Source organism: Nyctereutes procyonoides, unplaced genomic scaffold (genome assembly GCF_905146905.1).
Source record: "Nyctereutes procyonoides isolate TBG_1078 unplaced genomic scaffold, NYPRO_anot_genome, whole genome shotgun sequence".
Lineage (NCBI taxonomy): Eukaryota > Metazoa > Chordata > Mammalia > Carnivora > Canidae > Nyctereutes > Nyctereutes procyonoides.
Window position 1 is genome coordinate 41,612,301 of NW_026575020.1, and position 22,297 is coordinate 41,634,597.

A 22,297-nucleotide genomic window follows, 5' to 3' on the forward strand; every position below is an offset into this window, starting at 1 on the left:
TTTCTACTTGAGAAGTTTGAAAAATAGGCTTTGAATTTTTCTCCTAAAGGGAAATAATCAAAACATTATTTTCATGTTAAAACAAACATGGGAATAGAAGGTAAAGTTTGCATGGATTTTAAAGATAAAACATGAGACTTCAAAGAAATTTTGTTCATGAGGCTGATGAATTTGAGCTCACCCCCAGACCTTCAGGGAGGCTGTCTCCATCTCACTTGCTGTGAGACAGCTTTGGTGGAAGAGTTTCAGCAGTAGCTCTGGGCTATTGTGCCTCTTTGGCCAATGAAAATATCAGGGATCTTAGAAGAAATCCTGTAAGAAGCAGGGACACCCTGACCAGGAATCCCTGCCACTTTCTTGTCTTCTTTGGGATTTGTTTCCTGAGGAAGGGGAATGGGAAAATTTGCTGGGTATTCATTCAGTAAATATTAAGTGCCTGGCATGATTCTAAGGCATACAAGCAGAACAAACCAAACAGTGTGCCTATGTGAAACCTTCAGCTTACTGATCATTCAGTATCAGTAGCTACCATAGCCTTGATAAAGGAACTGAAATGGGGGACAGTCAGGGCAATGGGTTTGAGGTTTAGGAGAAAGAGCTGGCAGTTAAGGACAGTCTCGTAGCATGTGAGACATCCAAAGAAAGACTTTGAATAGACTGTTAAATGAGAGTCTAGAGCCATAGTTCATACATGGGCCTTTTAGATAATTGTGGTAGAGTTTGGGTAGTCATAATGACATTTACTGGGGGGAAGCCAGGAATGCCAGATGTCTTGCATTGCACAGACAGTATCACAGGATCTTTGAATGTTACACTGGACATTTACATAGGGGAATGAGCTGAGCAATGATCTGAGCCTAACTAACTCCATTTTTCACATAGAGACAAAGTATATTCTAGTGTGATTTTGATATTCCAGGGAGGCAAACACTATGCAAAGTGAATGGAGATTATATCTTGTTGTGTCAAGACTCTACCAAGAGTTATTCACCATTTGTGAAAATCAGGTCAGCAACAGTTGTTTTTTGCTGTGGCATTCCAGTCTTCAGTTGGTATCTGTGGCTATTGATTTTGGGTCAATGCTTCTCAATTGTAAGGTCCATGTGATCACCTGGGAATCTTGTTTCCTCCTTCCCTCCCTTTCTTCCTCCCTTAGAATGGAAAAGATTAGTTGGGCAATAGAATCTAAAGAATCCAGTAAGGAAGGAGGGACTGGACCTAACAGAGGAGTAGATTAAAGAGTAAACTTCCTCAGGGCATCCAGGCCCAGGATAAGGACTGGTTTTTGAGAGGGCTGGTTTTTGTAAAAGGAGGGAAGGAGGGAATGGCTGGAGATATGTGGGTAGATTGAGAAACACAGTGGCAAGAAGTTGAAGGATGTCACAACCCCGGGGTCCTACCCCTCACCCAGAGCGTGACTAGCCACCATTCTGTCACCAGCATCTTTCTGTAGAGCTGGCCTATGGTAGGGAGATAGGTACGGAAATGAAGGATAGGGAGACAGGACTGACCTTTCCATTCCCAGGGCAAGTGCTTTGGAAAATAATATGTAAGTAAGATATTATTACTATCGCTATTACTATATTATTGTCATTATTTCTCTAGATCAGTGCTAACCAATAGGACTTTCTGTGATCACAGAAATGTTTTATTTGTTTATATTTTCAATTTAATTAAAAAATTTTTAAAGATTTTTTTAATAACCTGAGCCACCCAGGTGTCCCTAAAGATTTTATTCTTAGTAATCTCTCCACTTTATGTGGGGCTCAACTTACAACACTGAGATCAAGAGACACATGCTTGGGGGGCCTGGGTGGCTCGGTCAGTTGAGCATCTGACTTTGGCTCAGGTCACAATCTCGGGGTCCTGGGATTGAGTTCCACATCATCTTCCAGCTCTGTGCTCAGCATGTTCCTTTTCTTTTGCCTACACCACTCCACCCCCACCCCCCTGCTCATGCTTGTGCTCTCTCTCGCAAATAAATAAAATCTTTAAAAAAAGTCATATGCTCTACTGAGTCAGCCAGGCACCCCAAAAATGTTTTATATCAGTGCTATTCAATATGGTAGCCACTAGCCACATATAGCTATGGAGCACCTAAAGCATGCCTAATGAAACTGAGGAACACATTTTTTTTAAAATAAATTTGTTTTTAATTTTTTTTGAAGAGTTTATTTATTTATTCATGAGAGACACAGAGAGAGGCAGAGACATAGGCAGAGAGAGAAGCAGGCTCCATGGAGGGAGCCCTATGTGGGACTCGATCCTGGGACTCCAGGATCACACCCTGGGCCAAAGGCAGATGCTCAACCACTGAGCCACCCAGGTGTCCCGAGGAACAAACTTTTATTTTATTTTATTTTATTTTTTTATTTATGATAGTCACACACAGAGAGAGGCAGAGACACAGGCAGAGGGAGAAGCAGGCTCCATGCACCGGGAGCCTGACATGGGATTCGATCCCGGGTCTCCAAGATGGCTCCCTGGGCCAAAGGCAGGCGCCAAACCGCTGTGCCACCCAGGGATCCCAGGAACAAAATTTTAAATTAAATCATTTAAGTATTCCTCTTCTCACAATGTGGGGCTCAAACTCATGACTCTGAGATTGAGTGGCATGCTCTACTGACTGAGTCAGTCAGGTGTCCCTGCTTAATATTTATTTATTTGTTTATTAAAGATTTTATTTATTTATTCATGAGAGACACACACACACAGAGAGAGGGAGGGGCAGAGACACAGGCAGAGGGAGAAGCAGGCTCCATGCAGGGAGCCTGACATGGGACTTGATCCCAGGTCTCCAGGATCATGCCCTGGGCCAAAGGCAGGTGCTACACTGCTGAGCCACCCAGGCTGCCCTAATTTTAATTTATTTAAATGTGGTTAGTATGTATTGTATCAGAGAGTAGTGTTGTGTGTTTCCTTTCTCTATCTCAATGTGGTTCTTCAAAGATGAGCTCCCTCTATAGAGGACAGTATCGTTTAGGACCAAGAGCACTGGGCTAGGAGTCAGACCAGAGTTCACTTTCAGCTGTGCCCTTTCCTGGCTTGGTAACTCTGGGCAATTCACTTCCTTACCTGGGCCTCAATTTCCTCTGTTTTCTTCTCTTCAGCTGGGAAATGTGAGGGTCCAAAGAGCTAAGGGTGGTAAGGGACCAGGAACCAGGAAGCACTGCACACTGCTCTCACAGGTTGCCAATTCACCTTCCTTTACCAAGCACCTTTTTTTTTTTAAAAAAAATATTATTTATTTATTCATGAGAGACACAGAGCATGGGAGAGAGAGAGAGAGGCAGAGACAGAGGCAGAGAGAGAAGCAGGCTCCATGCACCGGGAGCCCGACGTGGGATTCGATCCCAGGTCTCCAGGATCATGCCCTGGGCCAAAGGCAAGCGCCAAACCGCTGCGCCACCCAGGGATCCCAACCAAGCACCTTTTATAATAATGGCAGAGTGCTGTGCCAAGTGATGTTCCAAAGATGGTTCTTCACAGAGCCTTTAAGAACTCTATCTATCCCCCTTTGTTGGCTGCTCCCTTCTCTGTGGGCCATTCAATGTTATTTGAGTAATGTACATTGACCTCTGGGGCTACAGGGGTAGGGCAGAGTAGCTGTTTTCTTGCTTTTCTATCTCTAGGGACTAGCACGTACTAGGTTCTCAGGAAATCTTTGTACACTGAATAGATGAAATGACAAGTGCTAGTATTTGAACTTAGGTGATATAGGGGCTTGGTTTAATTAAATGATTCTTAAGATACGTTATGCAAGAGCGTATTCAGTGATATAAAAAGAGGTGTATTTATATTTTTAAGTGAAAAAAATAAAAACTGAAGGTATACTATAATCTCACTTTGTAAAATTTATATATTTATATGCATAGGGCAAATTTGGAATATATATTAATATATATAATTAATATAAATATGATTACTATCACTGGGTGGGATTAAGAGATTAAACACTTTTCTAAAACATCTATTTGATTAAAAAAATGTATCTAATATATCAGAAAAAGCAACAGTTGGGATGCCTGGGTGGCTCAGCAGTTGAGCGTCGGCCTTCAGCTCAGGTCATGATCCCGGGGTCCCCAGATCGAGTCCTGCATTGGGCTCCCTGTGTGAAGCCTGCTTCTCCTCTGTGTCTCTGCCTCTCTCTCTCTCTGTGTGTCTCTCATGAATAAATAAATAAATAAAATCTTTAAAAAAAAAATAGAGACAGAGTAGATTAGGGGTTGCCTGTGGCTGGGAGTGGGAATGGGATTAATAGTAAATGGGTCTGAGGGATTTTATGGGGAATCCATAAATGTTCTAAAACTGACATACTTATGTTGCATTACTAGGTAACACTACTAAAAATCCTTGATATGTGCTCTTTAAATGTATGAATTTTAGGATATGTAAATTTACCTCATGACCTGAGCTGAAGGCAGATGCTTAACCGACTGAGTCATATAATGAATATTGAACCCTTATAATGATCCTAAGAGGTATGCAATATCATGGTCTCACTTGACAGATGAGGTAACTAAGACCTAGAGAGACTGATTTTCCAAGGTCACATAGCTAGTGTGCACAGAACCCGGACCTTTATACTGCAGCATCTCTTCTCCTCCAAGCAGATTCATGTCCTTCTTGGAAACAGCTTTAATGACCTCATTGCATGTGCCTGTGCAGTCCTCCCTAACCCACTCATGTCCTCAAGATGATTACAGTCCAGGGAGGTGACGATTACAATCTAGTGCTATAAGAATACATGGTTTAATGAGCCATGTGCAAAGCACAGTGATTTAGACAATGTGTCTAAAGCAGCCAGAAAGCTTTTGAGAGAACCTGTTCCAAGAACCCCAAGGAGTCTTTCAGGAGGGTAAAGAAAGGTGAGGGTGATTGGAGATGGGGACAGGCTGTAGAAGGGGTTTTGGGACCTAGCCCCTTGCTCCAGTGGCTCAGAAGTGTCACATACTCTGGCAACTCTAAAGTTCAGTGTGGCTGGAGGGTCAAGGCGGCCTAAGGAGGGGCAAAGGGAAGAGCGTGCTCCATGAAACGTAAGGGCAGAGCACCAAAACTTTTTGAGTTAAAGTATTCACACTTTATCTCCCAAACGAAGCAGAGTCGTTAAAATATTTGGATCTGGCACGTTACAAAGATGGAAAGGGACCCGGAAGGGGCTGTTATGGGAGATCCCTCCTGGACCCCCAGCTCTCCAAATCCTGTTGCTGGGTGGTCAGGGTTTTCCCCACCCCAGACGAGGAATTCCTTTAGGGCAAGGACCTTGTCTCATTCACTTGTGCATCCTGACACCCAGCATAGCACCTGACGTGCACCAGGTACTCAGTAAAGGGCCGAACTGGCTGGCAGAAGGCTGTCCCAAAAAAGTCCCAGGGGTAACCTTGTAAAATAAAAAGCAAGACATTATTTTCTCCCTAGCACTGCCCAGATAAGGTGTTCACACAAAGTCTGCCCCACCTATAAGGTCAGACAGGTCCTAGCCTCAAACTCAATCCCGGTAGGTCCGTTGGGTGGGAAAAGCAGAGGTGGTCGCTGACTAAGCGGCAACTTCTGTTCGGTGCCTGCTCTGTGCTGGAAGAATTCACTCCTATTGTCTTTTTCCATCTCTCCAACAGTTCTTAAATCGAAATTATTATCCTAGTTTCCCTACCACAAAACTGACGATCAGAATGGTTCTCTAATTTGGTCAAGGTCACACAGCTGCTAAGTGTGGCAGGGGCGGAGGCTGGGAGAAAATCTCTTACCAAGTCAAAGCCCGCGCGGGCTTCGCCGTCCTCCGTCTGGGGAGACGCTGCGCAGCCTATTCTACTGCTCAGCGTCTGGGGGTGGGAGGCGCCCGCCCCAGGGGCGCGGGCCCGGAGCGGCCGGCTCGCCGCGGCATCCGGGAGCCGCTCCCAGATTCGGAAGTTACGAAGTTTCCGTGCATTTCGCTGGCCTCCCCGCGCAGCTCGTCCCCGCTCCGCAGCACTTACGCTGCTAGCGCAGCGGGGCTCAGGTGCTGCAGCCGGCAGGGGCCTGGCGCCGGGAGCAAGGCAGAGGACGCAGCTTACGTAAGCGCCCGCTCGCAGGTGCACGCGGCCTCCAGCAGCGTGTGGCTCCTGCGCGCTCCCAGGTGCGCAGTTGGCGCAGGCGGCGGTGCGGCACGGCGCGGGCGGGCGCTGGCCGGCGCTCTCAGGTACGGCAGAGTGCGCGTGGAGGGGGCGCGCGGCGAGCGAGGGGGCGGGCTTTCCGTTCCCCAGCAGCCGCGGGCCCGCCCCCGGGATCGGCCAATGGGCGCGCTGGGCGGCGTCACGTGCTCGCCGCCGCCGCCGCCGCCGCTGCCGCCGCCGCCGCCGCCGCCGCCGCCGCCGAAGCCGAAGCCGAAGCGGAGACCGGAGCCGCGAGCGCCACCAGGGCAGCAGCCGCCGCAGCCGCCGCCGCTGGGCTGAGGAGCCGGGGACGCGTGCGGACGAGGTGGCGGCGGCGGCGGAGCGGGAGCGGGAGCGGGGACCGGGCGCAGGCAGAGCGCGGCGGTTCGGGTAGGCGCCTGCGCGGCGGGCCGTCCCGGGCGGGCGGCGGTTGAGGTGGCGGTTGAGGCGGTTGGCGGAGCCGGCCCGGGCCCCGCATTGTTTGTTGTGCGTCCTTAGCAGCGGCGGCGGCCCAGGCGGCGCGGGCGGCCCGGGCGGCCCGGGCGGCGAGCAGGGAGCAGTCCTGGCCGCCGTGGCTCTGGCATTGTGGCCGCCGCTGCGTTGCCCCGGCCGCTGCGGGCAAGGGCGGCGGGCGGCGGGCGGCGGGCGGCCGTCCTCACCCTCGGGGGCACGGGGGTCGCGGCCCCGAGTGAGGGGAGGGGAGGGCGTGGGCGTGGGCGGGGGGGGGGGCCGGCGCGGGGGGCCTCGGTGGGGCTGACGGCGAGGGGCTCCGGGCAGGTGTTGGAGGACAATGGGGGCAGGGGCCGGGAGCAGGGCTGGGGGCCGGCGGAGGGTGTGGGCAGACTTGGGGAAGAATGAAGGGTGGAGGGACCCGGCCCGGCGGAGCGGGAGGGCCTTCGCGCAGGTTCGGGGGCCCACTGGGGCCAGGGCCAGGGCCAGGGCCAGGGCCAGGGCGACGGCGAGGGGCCGCAGGGCGTTGGGCGGGTGGGGGCGGCCGGGGGCGTCGGGGGGGGGTGAGGGAGGACTTGGGGAGGGGAGGGGCGAGTGTGGTGGGAATGCAGGGAGGACAGTGGGGACTCGGGGGAGCAGTGGAAGAAGCGGATGTCCCGGTCGGGGCTGCGCGTGAGGGGCAGGGAGTGGGATGGAAGGAGGGCGCCGGGCAACGTGAAGGGGAACGTGGAGAAGGTGTGCAGGTAGGGGAAGGTGGTGCGGGGAGAGGCGTGGAGGGGTCCAGGGGCCTCTGGAGTGATGGTGAGAGCCGTGGAGGTTTGCAGACGGGAGGCGCCTGTGAGGGTAGGCCCCGAGGCTTCAGAGACCTGAGAGGGACGTGAGGACGGTGCCCGGCCTGGAGGTGTGCAGGGAAGACAAGGAGGGGCAGGACGGTGTTGAGGCTGGACACGTGGGACATGCGAGGGGAGGACATGTTCAGGGAGAAGGCTGGTGTCTCCGGGGAGAGCGGTGCTCCGGGGAGAGCGGTGCTTCGGGGAGAGCAGTGCGGGGCAGGAGGAGGAAGGTAATTGGAGCAGGGCCAGAGTTTGAGGGAAGTGAGGACAGTGGAGCAGGGGGATGGGGATGGAGATGGACAGGAGGTGTACGCGGTATTTAGCGGGTAACAGAAATGAGTGAAACGGAGAGTGTTCTTGTGGGAAGTGTAGATGTGGGTGGGGGAAATATAGATGTAGGTGCAGGAGCAGCAACAGGAAACTGGGGTTGAACATTGCAGGGGACAGGTGGAGTGGAGTATGTGTGAAGTAGAGGGCCATAGGTGTAGGGGGTGGGGGAGGTGTTCTTGGAGTGGCAGCCGAGGTATGAAAACAGATGGGAGAAAAATGTTTTGGGGGCAGACAGTGTGGAGGGAAGACGGGGGGGGGGTGGTACGCGTCTGAAGGGAAATCAGTGGAGGGAGGTAGTAGGGCATGGATTGGAAGGGGAGGGTTGCAGGTCTGGAATACAGTACGCAGAGGGAGGGAAGCAAGGCTCGAGGGTGCTACATTTTGTCTGGTGGAGAGAAGGGGATAGGCAGGGAAGAGAGGGAAGAATGGGGGGAAGACAGGATACTTTTGGGTAGAAGATGTAGAGAAGAATGCATAGTTTATAATGGGGTAAAAGAGGGGCAAGGTAGGGAGGTGTGTGGATGTGTCTGTGACTAGAAAGGGGTATTGGATTGGGGCGATGGTAGGGGAAGCGGGTTGCCCAGGTTTAGGGGCAGGAAATGACTATTCAGGTTGGAGAGAGTTAGGAAAACAGGTTGCTTAAAAGAATGGAAGGAGCAGGGTGCTAAAGAGTGGGGAGAGATTGGGAAACTTTGAGTCCTGAGAGATTAAGGGATTCAAAAATTTTAGGTCACTGGAAATATAAAAAAAAGACAAAATGCAGAAGTTGGAAAATCAAAAACCAAAACAAAAGAGAGGGGATTACATTCTGGATGTAGAAGAACTGAAGAGTGTATGTGGTGTATGTGTGCATCCTGGAGGGATATTAAATGAAAAATGGAGGACATTAAGCCCTGTACATATCTGAAAGTTCATGCCTGTAGGATCCAAGAGATAAGAAGCCCAATTTTAGTTCCAGAACCGTGTGACTAGGGAAGGGATAAGGGAGAGCTGAGTGGTACACACTCCCAAGTTTGGAGGACGTATATGTGGTGGGATTTGTCCTAGTGCCTTGTGCTGACAAATGTGCAGATAGAAGAGCCATACAGGGTTGTGTGGACTGCACCACAAGTGAATAGAAATAGGATTGCAGCAGGTGCAGGGCAGATGCCTTTGTGAAGATACTGCAAGAGAGCAGGGCCCAGCGTCTGTAGCATTTGAAGGCTGTGTATCAGGGAGGAAGGGATACCTTGGTGCAGTGTCTCAGCTACCCTGGTGCTTTCTGGGTAATGGGGCAGTTTTCAGGCTCTGAGTGATGTAATATCTGAGTCCTATGCTAGAGGCAGACAGAGGTAATGTATATCTAGGTCCTGAAAGTAGCAGGAGTTCCTGCGATTCTTTAATTCTCTTTCAAGGTGCAAATAAATAACCGATCCTGGGTTGTCGGCCTTTTCTCCCAAATAGTTCAAGTAAAATTTAGTTGGAGGCTTTTGGATTTTCTGGTATTTTGATTTGAGTTAGGGAGTGTAGTTGTTAGCTTTATTGAGGAAAGACTTTTGCGGTTGTATGGACATACAGCCAATCAGCTTGCCAGACACATAGAAATAACCTTTAGGGGTTTGAGCACAGATATTTCAGTGCAGGTCTCTTTCAGTGTTCTGTGGCTTGTGTTAGATTCTTTGGGATTTGGGAGGATTAAGGAAACTGCTTTGAGACTGCCTTAGTAAGCAGGGTTTTCTAGAATCTTGGAAAACGATTTCCCTTTTGACAGTTGAAAATTCAGTCTTGTCAGATTTTGCAAAAAATAATTTCATCATGTTGCAGAAATAACTTTAATTATCTCTTTGTGGGCTTCATGTAGTGGGTAATGTAGTACCTGGTATGATTTAAAATAAAGGTCTGCTTTGATACCTTGGGAAGCTTTCTGGGTTGATTAGTTTTCTCCTTTTGTCAATTTAGGAAGTATCTTAATGCGTCCATTTTAAGTTCAAATAATAAGTTTGAGTGGAAGTGGGAATCTTGCCTAAACATAATGAGGGCTTAGCAGAACAACACATTTTAAGTAATCTGCATGTGTAAATATAAATATTTGAAAAATAAACTGGGAGCTAATCATTTTTAAAATCCAAATTTAAAGTGCACCATGAAGGCAACAAAATAGTGTTCTGAAGGTATTGCTATAAGAAGATTATATTTTTTTGGAGGGAAAGTTTTTAAACCATAATATGCCTTTCATTGAAATTCTTTGCAGTATTTTGAGGTGTGGTATATGTGTAGAATACAATTATAAGGAGCATGTTTGACCCTTTTGGCTCCCTGGCAGAGAATTTGAGCAGTAGGATATAAGATGAATAGAGTGACCTTTGAAAATTTTCTCCAGTATGGCTATTGTTTTCTCCTTGTATTTTTCAAGTCCTTTGTGTTAGTTCATTTTATTGATTTGGGGCAAGCAGTATTTTCTTGCTCAGAATACTCAATTCTGGCAGGGTTCTGATAGATGTATTGTTCCGTGAAGTTCTATGGTTTGGATACTTTGTAGGCACTTGGAAATATTGTCCTAAGTTTATGAACCAAGGAAAGCAGGTTTTATTTAGACTTTGTAGGCTAAATAATTGGGTCCGGTTTTATTTTCACTGGTGACTTGCTGGACGAGATACTTAATCCCTTTGTGCTGGCTTCTTCTCCAGAAACCTGACTCTGTCTACCTCCCATGAGAATTGAGATGATTTATATTAAAAAAGTTTTAAGTCTTTCAGGAAGATTAGAACTATGTAAATATGGGGAATAGATGTTATTTCCTTAGCTCCTTTTTTTCTTTTTGTCTTGGTCAAATAAGAGTTGGTACTTCAAAATTTGGCATTAGGTGGGTTAATAGTGCAAAACTTGGATAGAGATGAAACTTCTGTGAATGTCAGAGATGTCTGCAAATTGAAGTTTGTTCATTCTTTGCTCTCCTGTCTCATCTTTTCTGGCTCATTTCTGCAGTTGAGTGTTGGTGCGGATTTGAATTCTTGAGTATGAGCAGAAGATTGTGTGAGAGACATTCTACATTGTGGCTATAGCCTGGGATTGCTTCTAAGCTTGAATTTCCAGAGATGGGGCATTTCTCTCACTCAGTGAATTCACTTTCTTTCTTTCTTACTTTCTTTTTTTTTTTTTGAATTCATTTTCTGAATCAGGAGTAATAAATACATTTTCCCACATATTTTGTAGAAAATCAAGTAATTTTCAGTGACTTGAACAGAAAAATAGAGCTATCCCTCTTCTAGTGGCATTAAACCCCCTCCTTTAGATTTATTGAATACTTTTTCCTCTTTTAAGTTTTAGTTCTCAAATACCCATTCTTTTGACATTTTCAATCCTGTTGACAGGTTATGCTTTATTTGAGGAGGAATGATATTTAAATGCTTTAAAAATGTTTATTAGTTGTAAAAAACATCAAGATGCTGGTTATGATTGGCATTGCAAAAATGTAAGTAGTAAGTTTCTTTTTAGACATTCATTTGCTTGAGCTTAGTAATACCCAGCCCTGATAATATTTCTGTGCTAGCTGACTTTTTTTTTTCTTTCAGATTTTATTTTATTTAAAAGATTTATTTATTTTAGAGCAGAGGGAGAGAGAATCTCAGACTCCTCACTGAGTGTGAAGCGCAAAGGGGTTGAGATCATGACTTGAGATGAAACCAAGAGTCAGACACCCAACTGACTGAGCCACTCAGGCAGCCCTTTATTTATCTTTTATTTATTTTTTAAAGATTTTATTTATTTATTCATGAGAGACAGAGAGAGAGAGAGAGAGGCAGAGACACACAGGCAGAGGGAGAAGCAGGCTCCACGCAGGGAGCCCTATGTGGGACTCGATCCTGGGTCTCCAGGATCACGCCCTGGGCTGAAGGCAGGCGCTAAACTGCTGAGCCACCCGGGGCTCCCCCAGGCAGCCCTTTAAAGTTTTTTTTTTTTTAAGATTTTATTTATTTATTCATGAGAGACACACACAGAGAGAGGCAGAGACACAGGCAGAGGGAGAAGCAGGCTCCATGCAGGGAGCCTGACATGGGCCTCCATCCCAGGTCTCCAGGATCACACCCTGAGCTGCAGGCGGCGCTAAACCGCTGCGCCACTGGGGCTGCCCAAAGATTTGATTTTTAAGTAATCTCCACAGCCGACATGGGGCTCAAACAACCAACCCTGAGATCAAGGGCCACTTGCTCCACCAACTGAGCCAGCCAGGAGCCCTGCTGATCTGTTCTTAATAGTTTACTCTCTTATATAAGATGTTTGCACCTCCATTCTCTATCTTCATTTATTTTGCATACATCCTTTATTGAAAAATTGGTTGTTTTTAAAATTTTGTTCAGCAATAAAAAAACTGTTTCTGACAGGTAATTATGAGAGGCTTCATAATCCAGTCTAATTTTAGAAAACTTCACGGAGAAATGTAAGTTAAATTTAAAAAAAAATATTTTATTTATTTATTCATGAGAGACACACAGAGAGAGAGGCAGAGACATAGGCAGAGGGAGAAGCAGGCTCTATGCAGGAAGCCTGATATGGGACTTGATCCCGGAATTCCGGGATCATGCCCTGAGCCAAAGGCAGGCATCCCATAAATTAAACTTATATGTCAGTTAAATCAGAAAAGAATAAAGTGATGAGGCCAGATTAGGGGTGATATAAATATTTAAATGATTTAAGCCTGAAAGATCTGCAAGTCTGTAACTTTTAGATCTTGCATTGAATAGTGAGGTAACCCATAGGACCTGATTTATAATTTTCTTTTCTTCTTTTTTTTTTTTTTTTTGATTCAAAAAGGTGGTTTTATTAAAGCACTGGGATAGGACCCATGGACAGAAAGAGCTGCCTAATTTGATGTATTTCTTGTTTTAAGGGTCCTTGACGTACATCATTTTTGAGAAGTATGGTGTTTGCCTCACAAAAGAATTTGATATATGTGTGTTGCTGAATGAATGAGTGCCTTAGTTATTTGATATTACAATATCTTAGTTATTTGATATTAAAATTCTCTTCTGATAAAACGCTATGTTGAACATTTGCTTTCTTGAGTTAACTTTAGCACATCTCGAAAGGGTATAGTTGATTATGTGATTATGTGTATAATAAAATGTGTATAATAAAATCACAGCCTTGCATTGTGTGACTTTATGGTTCATTTCCATTTGAAGAGTGAGAATTTTGCAGCAGGTTGTGTAATAAATTCTGAGGTGTTTCTGGGTCATGCATAAGATGTAGTTTCTTACTGCACCTGCAGAATTTCCTTTTCTTTGCAGTTTTCCAGGTACCAGGACTTTTCACAGTATCCTATTGGGCAGATGCAGATCAGCATTTTGTTTCTACAATGAATTTAACCATATTAATACTATTGACATAAAGCAAGTATGAATTTAATCATATTAATACTGTTGACATAATGCAAATAGTAATTATCCAAAAGACTGTCTAGATTTTTTTTTTTTTTAATCGTGCTTACCTGTTCTACCAGTTTAATTCACCCAACATGCATTGACTTTAGGCTCAAAGGCCTGTTTTGTGCCAGACCTAAGATTTCTTAGTAGGGCTCTCTATAATACTGTTCTGAGTAAAGAATAGATCCTTCCTTAGATAGATTGGCCCTTAATGTGAAAATGGAGTCTATAACTTTGGTTACCTATGTTCAGGCATAACTGAAAATCAGTATGTTTTAAAACAGCTAGGTGGTGATCCGGTAGAGAGGTGGTTTGTTTCTAGTAAAGATAGGGGCAAGTTAATTCTCTCTTTTTGTTTATAAGATTTTTATTTATTTATTCATGAGAGTCACAGAAAGGCAGAGACACAGGCAGAGGGGAGAAGTAGGCTCCGCACAGAGAGCCCAATGCGGAATACAATCCCAGGGCCCCGGGATCACGACCTGAGCTGAAGGCAGGTGCTCAGCCTCTGGGCACTCAGGTGCCCCAGTTTATTCTCTCTCTCTTTTTTTTTTAAAGATTTTATTTATTCATTCATGACAGACAGAGGGGGAGAAGCAGGCTCTATGCAGGGAGCCTGATGCGGGACTCGATCTCGGGTCTCTAGGATCACACCCCGGGCTGAAGGCAGTGCCAAACCACTGGGCCACAAGGGCTGCCCGCCCCAGTTTATTCTTAATGATGTTTATAATTCCAAGTAAATCTAAAACTCCTCAAACATTGCATCTAATCACAGGCTTTTGTACAACTTAGACCTACATTTTAACTTAATGAAGTACAGGGTACAGGGTAGCTCTTAATTCTGGACAATTCGGTTTTAGTTAGCAAAACTAATGAACTAGAGGGGAAGGGTGTTACAATTTTGGTAATGTAGGTTAACAGCTGGAGAGACTAACATAGAACTTTTGGTATGCATATTTTCATCTGTTTTTGAAGTAAGCTGTAAATAAGCTTTTAATGTCAAGGTTAGTTTGGAAAAACAGATATCAAACATATTGATGATGCTTTTAAAAAAGATGGTATCTCGGGGATCCCTGGGTGGCTCAGCGGTTTAGCGCCTGCCTTTGGCCTGGGGCGCGATCCTGGAGTCCCGCGATCGAGTCCCGCGTCGGGCTCCCGGCCTGTGTCTGTCTGTCTGTCTGTCTGTCTCTCTCTCTCTCTATCATAAATAAATTAATAAATAAATCTTAAAAAAAAACAGATGGTATCTCAAAGATACGTATTAACTGTGATTCTCTTTGATACGCCAGCTTTGTGGTAAATATGCCATTCTACAAAATTGGCTTTTGAGGGGCACCTGACCTCATGTTGGGTATAGAGATGGGCAAATAAAATAAAAAAAATAAAATCTTATGGGCAGCCTGGGTTGCTCAGCGGTTTAGCGCCGCCTCCGGCCCGGGGCCTGATGCTGGGGTCGCGGGATCGAGTCCCGCTTCAGGCTCCCTGTGGGGAGCCTGCTTCTCCCTCTGCCCCTCTCTCTCTCTCTCTCTCTGTGTGTGTGTGTCTCATGAATAAATAAAATCTTAAAAAAAATAAAATCTTCAAAATTGACTTTTGGTCAGTATTATTGTTTGGTAGTGTTCTTTATTTTTAGAGTATATGTTTTGCATACCTGGACTTTGGTCTCTATGGAAGCTGTTTAATAATGTAGGTGAACAGGAGAGTGTTACATTTAAGAGAAGTGGAGGCACAGAATTGACTCTAGAGCAGAGATAGGCGGACTTTAAGAACACCCTTTCAGAGGTTCCATATCAAATACCTGTTGGTCCCCAAATTTGGCCAGGAAGGTTGATGGCTGGGCAAATTTGAAACCCGCTTTTTTCAGTCAAGCCTTTGAGTGAAAGGATTGCCTGCAGTAATGCGTGGCCTTCCTAGGGAATTTGGAGCCCAAGAATTATGCGGTAGTAACGAATCTGAAGAAAAGGGCTAGCAATTGGGTGGATTCTCCTTTTAGATTATTCCTAGAGATTATTCCACGATCGTGTGTGCAGCCTTGACTGCCATATTGGGCAGGAGATTGTTGTTGACACCAGAAGACTTGGCTTCGAGGTCTGATCCTGTTATTTACTAGTTTTAGATCTCCTCATGTATAAAATTAGAATAAGACCCCGAAATTATTGAGTTATTTTGAGGATTAAAGAAGAAAACTGTAAGCTCTGAAGCACATAACTATTTTTTGAAGGGAGGTTGAGGAGAAATTAAGGGCATGCTTTAAAGTAATGAGAACAATTTGACTCAGAAGGGCTGGATTTTTTTTTTTTTATCATGGCATTTTCAAATGCACATGAAAGAGAACAGTACAGTGAACCCGTCAACTAGAGTCAACAATTATCAGCATTTTGCTCTTTTTATTTTATCTATCCATACTCACAATTACTTTCTGTTGTTTTTGTTGGAATATTTACAGCAAATCTTAGATATCATATACTTATCTCATTAAATATTTCAGCATGAAAAAAAATATTTCAGCATGTATTTCTAACAGGATCCTAAAAACGTAACCACAAAACTTTAACTGTCTAAATTAACTATAATTCCTTATCTAATGCTCAGGAGGAACTGGATTTGAATTTTTTTTTTTAAATTTATTTATGATAGTCAGAGAGAGAGAGAGAGAGGCAGAGACATAGGCAGAGGGAGAAGCAGGCTCCATGCACTGGGAGCCTGACGTGGGATTCGATCCCGGGTCTCCAGGATCGCGCCCCGGGCCAAAGGCAGGCGCTAAACCGCTGCCACCCAGGGATCCCATGGATTTGAAAAGTAGCTTTACTACTCACCAGCTTTGTGTGTTAATCAAATTACTTGCTGTCTCTGAGCTTCTGGTTCCTTATCTGTAACATAAAGATAATACCTCATGAAGTTATATGAGCTTAAATGAAATAACATATAAAAGGCTTAACGTGAGTGTTCTCAGTAAATGGCCCAGCCTCTCTTCTGAGCCTCCTATGGCATGTGAATCAGGATTATGGGCTGCCCTCCTTCTTTCTTTAGTGTCACAGAAAACTAACAGTATACTCTGGAATGACTGCCCACTAAGCTAGTGAAATTTCTCTTCATTCTCCCCCCCCCCCCCCCCGTAACTCATTATTCTGTCTAGTGGCTCATTCTAGTCAGTATATACATGGTGTTATTCCATCTATTTTTTAAAAACAACTCTTTTTGACTATGCTGTTTCTTATAGATGCAACTCAATTTCTCAACTTCTTGAAAAAGTTGTTTCTACCCATCTTCAGTTCTGTTCTCTCCTGACCCTACAATAATGAGACTTTCAACCTGATTACTGAAACTGCTCTTGTTGAAACCACCAAGTTTAATTCTTAGTTGACCCATTTAGCAGCATTTGGTGCAGTGAATGTCTCTTTCCTTGAAACACCTTCTGCTCTGGTTTTTTGGGATACCATACTCTGCTGGTTTTCTTCCTATGTCCTCAGCTTCTTTGTTGGTTCTTCCTCATAACTACTACCTCTTAATATTGGACCACCCCATGGGATCTGTATTCTTTATTCTCCTTCCCTGGCAATCTCATCCCATCTCATAGCTTTAATACTGTTTATATGCTGATGATTCTCAAATTCTTATCTCTGAAATTCCAGACTTGTATGTCCTACTGCCTATATTGACACCTCCACTTACTATTTATTTATTTATTTATTCCACTTACATATTTTATTGGCATCTCAAACTTGTCCCAAACCAAACTCCTGATTTTTACCCTGCTCTCACTTTTTTCTGCCCTTCTCCCATGTTTTAGTAAATAACAACTTTCTCCATCTTTCTAGTTGCTCAGGCCAAACAAAACATAGAGTTATCTTGACTGTCTTTCACATAGCGCATCTGACCCATTGGGAAATCTTGGCAGTTCTACCTTCAAACTGTATCCAGACTCTGCCGCTTTTCATCATCTCCACTGATTTAAGTTTACATCAGTTCTTTTTTTTTTAAGATTTATTTATTCATTTATGATAGAGAGAGAGAGAGAGAGAGAGGAGAGAGAGAGAGAGAGAGAGGCAGAGACACAGGAGGAGGGAGAAGCAGGCTCCATGCCGGGAGCCCGAAGCGGAACTCGATCCCGGGACTCCAGGATCGTGCCCTGGGCCAAAGGCAGTTGCCAAACCGCTGAGCCACCCAGGGAGCCCCCCACATCAGTTCTTTTGAATTATTGCAGTAGCCCTTTTTTGCTCTTGCCCCTTTATATTCTGTTCTCAACCATAGCAAGAATGATCCTTTTAAAAAGGTAAGTCAGATTTTGTCTCTTTCTGGTCAGAACCCTCTGGTGATTCCCTGTCTTAGAATAAAATGCTGAGTCCTATCTGTCAAGGTCTTATGTGATTAGATACCTTTTTCTTTCCTCTCTGATCACAGTGGCCTTCTTGCTGTTTCTTTAATGTGTCTCAGGTCCTTTGCACTTGCTGTTTGCCCTCCTTAGAGTGCTGTTGCTCAAATATGTGATTCGCTTCATCTTTGTCAGGTCTTTTTGCATATCTGCTCTTTCTGGTGAGGCTTTCCCTTACCACCCCATTAAAATGGCAGCCCCTTTATCTGGCCCTCCCCAGCCTTCCATTTCCCCTTTTTCTCATCACCACTCATTACCACTTAAACCATTTAACTTCTATTTTGCTTATTTTGTTTATTGCCTTTTTACCTCAACTAGAGTATAAGTAAGCTCCATACAGGCAAGGATTGTTGCTCGTTTTGTATTCTGTAGATTTTAAGCACCTAAAACAATGCCTGGCACTAAGTAGGTCCTTGAGTATTTGTTGAATGAATTATTCTTTTATAACTTGTAGTCTATTACTTGGTGAACATGCTATAGTGCTAGTGTTTCAGTTGGAATTTCAGTTTTTCCTATGGAATAGTATGCACCTTTAAGTCTTTATGATGTATTTTTCTTCTTAATGACTATCCTTTTATAAGACTAGTGTTGGTTTTATTATTCATCATAATTTTGAGTATTATAATGCACTGTGCTAGTTGGATGGGGGGTTGGGATACAAGAATAAAGTACATATAGCCCCTGACCTTTATGAATTTACAGTCTGTTAGGATAGATGATGGTGTGGGTATATGTACATATATATATATGTGTGTGTGTGTATTTTTTAAAGGTAAGACCTTAGATAAGATGGTCCAGGAATTCAGAAGCGCAAGAAATTATTTCTTGCTAAGGGAGGGGAGGAATAAGGGAGGGACTCCAGAGAGGAGGTGATATGTACATCTGTACTGAGCCACGGAAAACAAGTAGGGTTAGATAATGAGCAAATAGGGAAGAGAATTGCATTGGAGGAGATTACATTAGCAAAATAAGAATGTTCAAGATTTCTTTGAGATAGAATAAGTGGTTCAGTAGTTAAAGGTGAGAGAATATCAAAGGAATGGAAGGAGTGTAAATTTGGAGAGGAATGTTGGAGCCACTGAAGGAAGGGCTTGAATGCAAGGATGAGGAACTCAGACTTTATTGACAGTGAGGCTTTAGTGAAAGGCTTTTGAGCAAGAGTGGAGGGATGGTATTATTAGGGCTGTATTTGTGAATTGGATGGTATTATTAGGGCTGTATTTGTGAATTTGATAACTACCTGAAAAGAGAGACTGAGATGCATACACTGATTAAGATGCCGTTGTACTAGAAGAAAAAAATTGATAAAAGTGGTGGAAACAGATATAGAAGGGATGCCTTGAAACTGGTGAAACTCAACAGTATCTCTCTCTCTCTCTCTCTCTCTCTCTCTCTCTGTGTCTCCCATGAATAAATAAATAAAATCTTAAAAAAAATAAAATAAAATGTCAGAGTTTAAGTGTAGTGGTAGTTATCCAAAGAAGTATAGATTTTTTTTTTTAATTTTTGTTTATTTATGATAGGCACACAGTGAGAGAGAGAGGCAGAGACACAGGCAGAGGGAGAAGCAGGCTCCATGCACCGATGTGGGATTCGGTCCCTGGTCTCCAGGATCGTGCCCTGGGCCAAAGGCAGGCGCTAAACCGCTGTGCCACCCAGGGATCCCAGAAGTATAGATTTTTGATGGTGACCTTGTGACTTTTGCTTATATCTAAATAGTAGGTACTTCCATCAATGGGTTTCAAGCTTTTAAAAACTTTATTTAAAAATTTTAAAACACCCTTGTAATTTGGCTCAAATAGTACACATTATTTTTCTCTTTTGACCTAGAAATGAGGTTATATTCGCTCTGGAACCAGCCAAAGCATTTTGTGAAGAACACTGGCCTTGGAATTGGTCAGATTTGTTTTCAAATCCTTTCTCTGCCACTTACTAGCTGTGAAACCTTCTTTCACTTTTTAAGATGAATATAATATCTCACAATTCTGTAGACTAGGATTAGACGGTGATGTCTTGGAGGGGCTCAGCATGGTGTCTGGCACATACTAAATAAATTGTGTTCAGTTTGTAGCTGTTGCAGGAAGAAGTCTTAAATTTTGGTAGCCTAGACAAATATCAATGTATACAAATACAGTAGAACCTCATCTCCTAATATACACTGCCCTGCAATCAATACATTTCTTTTTGGATTTTTTGTTTGTGTTAAAGTGCCATGTGTCATTTTTCACGATTTCCTGTAGCTTGCCCTCTTATTCTCAGAAATGATTGGCAAATACCTCCATTGATTAATGTATAATTTACCTCAAAGAATAGATGGTGCTTCCTATAGAGGTTAATGATGAGGCATTTGCTTCCCATAGCAATCCTTCAGTTAGGTGTTCCTGTGTTGCATGCTACAGGTTCTTACCACCTTCAGAGATAGATGTCTGCTGGCAGAATGCCCAGGTTTTTGTCAAAGAAGGAAGTTCTGGATGCCTAGAATGAAAGTACACAATGCCCGCTTAGTGTTTATATTTTATGATAATGATTAGTATTAAAGCATGAAGAGCTATATCCTAGTCTATAAATTTTACTCATTACTTCCCCATTACTTGTATTGCTTCTCTTATTCTGTTCAGAAAAGCATACAGAGAACCTTTTTACTCTAAAACTGTAGGGTTGAAGTTGTGCTGAATCATAATCCAAGAATATTAGCCTTGGAGGGAACTTTGGAGATCAGCTAGACTAACCCTCTCTTGTAGATGAGAAAATTGGCTGAGAGAAGTTGTGACTTGCTCAGGGACATAGAATAAGCGACAGATCTAATTTTCAGTCTAGGGTTATGAAGGTAACCTGTAGAGTGGAGAGATCACTGGACTTTGGAGTTACACAGTCCTGGTTCTGAGTCCTGATTCCACCATTTATTAACTGTGTGACCTTTGACAAGTACATCTGAATCTCTCTGCTGCTCTGTTATATGTTTGCAAGGTTGTGAAGATTATGAGATAGTTTAAGTATAGTGTCTGGCATATGTTACAGGCTCAATAAATGCTGTCTGTAATGTTGTACTGTTTTTCTTGATTACTTAAAGCAGGTCATATGGCTAAGTGATTATTCTTTATGAAATGGGAATCAATGAGAACGGTTGATGTATTTGCCAAATCCTTTCACTGAAAATCTAAGTAGTTGTTCATTGTAGGAGGACTGCTTACTGCAAAATGAGTGCAAAACATTCATCAAGAGCTTAGTATATCCTGCTCCAAGTTGTACAGTGTTGACATGGTTCCTTTCAGGGAAATTTTTGCATTTCTCAAGTGAAATGGACTTAGTGTGAGGAACACCTAAATCAGTGTACGTTTTTTTTTTTTTTTAAAGATTTTATTTGTTTATTCATAGAGACACAGGGAGAGGCAGAGATACAGGCAGAGGGAGAAGCAGGCTCCATGCAGAGAGCCTGACGTGGGACTCGATCCAGGGTCCCCAGGATCATGCCCTGGGTTGCAGGCTGCGCTAAACTGCTGCACCACCGGGGCTGCCCTAAATCAGTGTACACTCAGTAGTTTTAAACTCAGTAGTACTTTACACTCTTCAAATGAGGGATCCAAGATCCCTTGTTTATAATGTATCTGCTGATATGTGGATTATTAGAAATTATATCAGATAAAATTTACATATTCATTAAAAAATAGTAACCATTGTGGGGATCCCTGGGTAGCTCAGCGGTTTAGTGCCTGCCTTTGGCCCAGGGCGTGACCTGGAGCCCCGGGATTGAGTCCCATGTCAGGCTCCCAGCATGGAGCCTGCTTCTCCTTCCGCCTGTGTCTCTGTCCCTCTCTCTCTCTTTCTATGTCTATCATAGATAGACAAATAAACAAAATAAACAAATAAATAAAATCTTTAAAAAAATAGTAACTATTGTATGTTAATATAAATATATACAAATATGAATTAAACATATCTTGAGATTTTAGGTTTCTAATTTTTTGTTTCAAATTACAAAAGTGTAGTACATGTGAATTAAAATAATATAGAATCAAAGTAAAAATGCAGTTATTTCATTCCTATCAAATAAATATTCCAACCCCTGCAGTCAAGAATTTAGCATGTTATTCTTTCATAACTATTTTTTTTTTAAAGTTTTTATTAATTCATGAGAGACACACACACAGAGGCAGAGACAAGGCAGAGGGAGAAGCAGGTTCCATGCAGGGAGGCTTATGTGGGACTTGATCCCTGGACTCCAGGATCACACCCTGAGCTGAAGGCAGGCACTCAACCACTGAGCCACTCAGGCGTCCCCTTTCATAACTATTTTTATGCATTTATAAATTCTCCTTCTCTTTCATACTGCAGGTGTTGTTTGGTGACCTACTTAAAAAAATAAAAAATGTATATATTTTGGATGTGCAACATGATTTTTTAAAAAAATATTTTATTTATTTATTCATGAGACTCCCAGAGAGAGGCAGAGACATAGGCAGAGGGAAGAGAAGCAGGCTACATGCAGCAGCCTGATGTGGGACTCAATCTGGGAACTCTGGGATCACGTCCTGAGCCAAAGGCAGACAGATGCTCAACTGCTGAGCCACCCAGGTGTCCCAGCATGATGTTTTTATATACATATACCTAGTGATTGGTTACAACAGTCAACCTAATTAAAGTCTCCATCTCTCATACCTGTGTGTGTGGTGGTGGTGGTGGTGGTGGTGGTGGTGGTGGGGAGAGCACCTAAAATCTACTCAGCTAGTTTCCAGTATCTAACACAGTATTATTAACTATAGCTATCATGCTTTACGTTGGATC

At 43.8% G+C, this 22,297-nt stretch overlaps 1 protein-coding gene across 5 annotated transcripts in view; it reads left to right on the forward strand.

Annotated features, from left to right (window-relative positions):
* Positions 1-6,320: 6,320 nt before the first annotated feature.
* The window catches only part of STRBP (spermatid perinuclear RNA binding protein), a 143,325-nt gene continuing 127,348 nt past the window's right edge, over positions 6,321-22,297 (forward strand). For all 5 annotated transcript variants that reach the window (XR_008663687.1, XR_008663688.1, XM_055319517.1 and 2 more), the window contains exon 1: positions 6,321-6,518. The gene's annotated coding sequence lies outside the window, so the exon portion shown is untranslated. The remainder of the gene's footprint in view (positions 6,519-22,297) is intronic.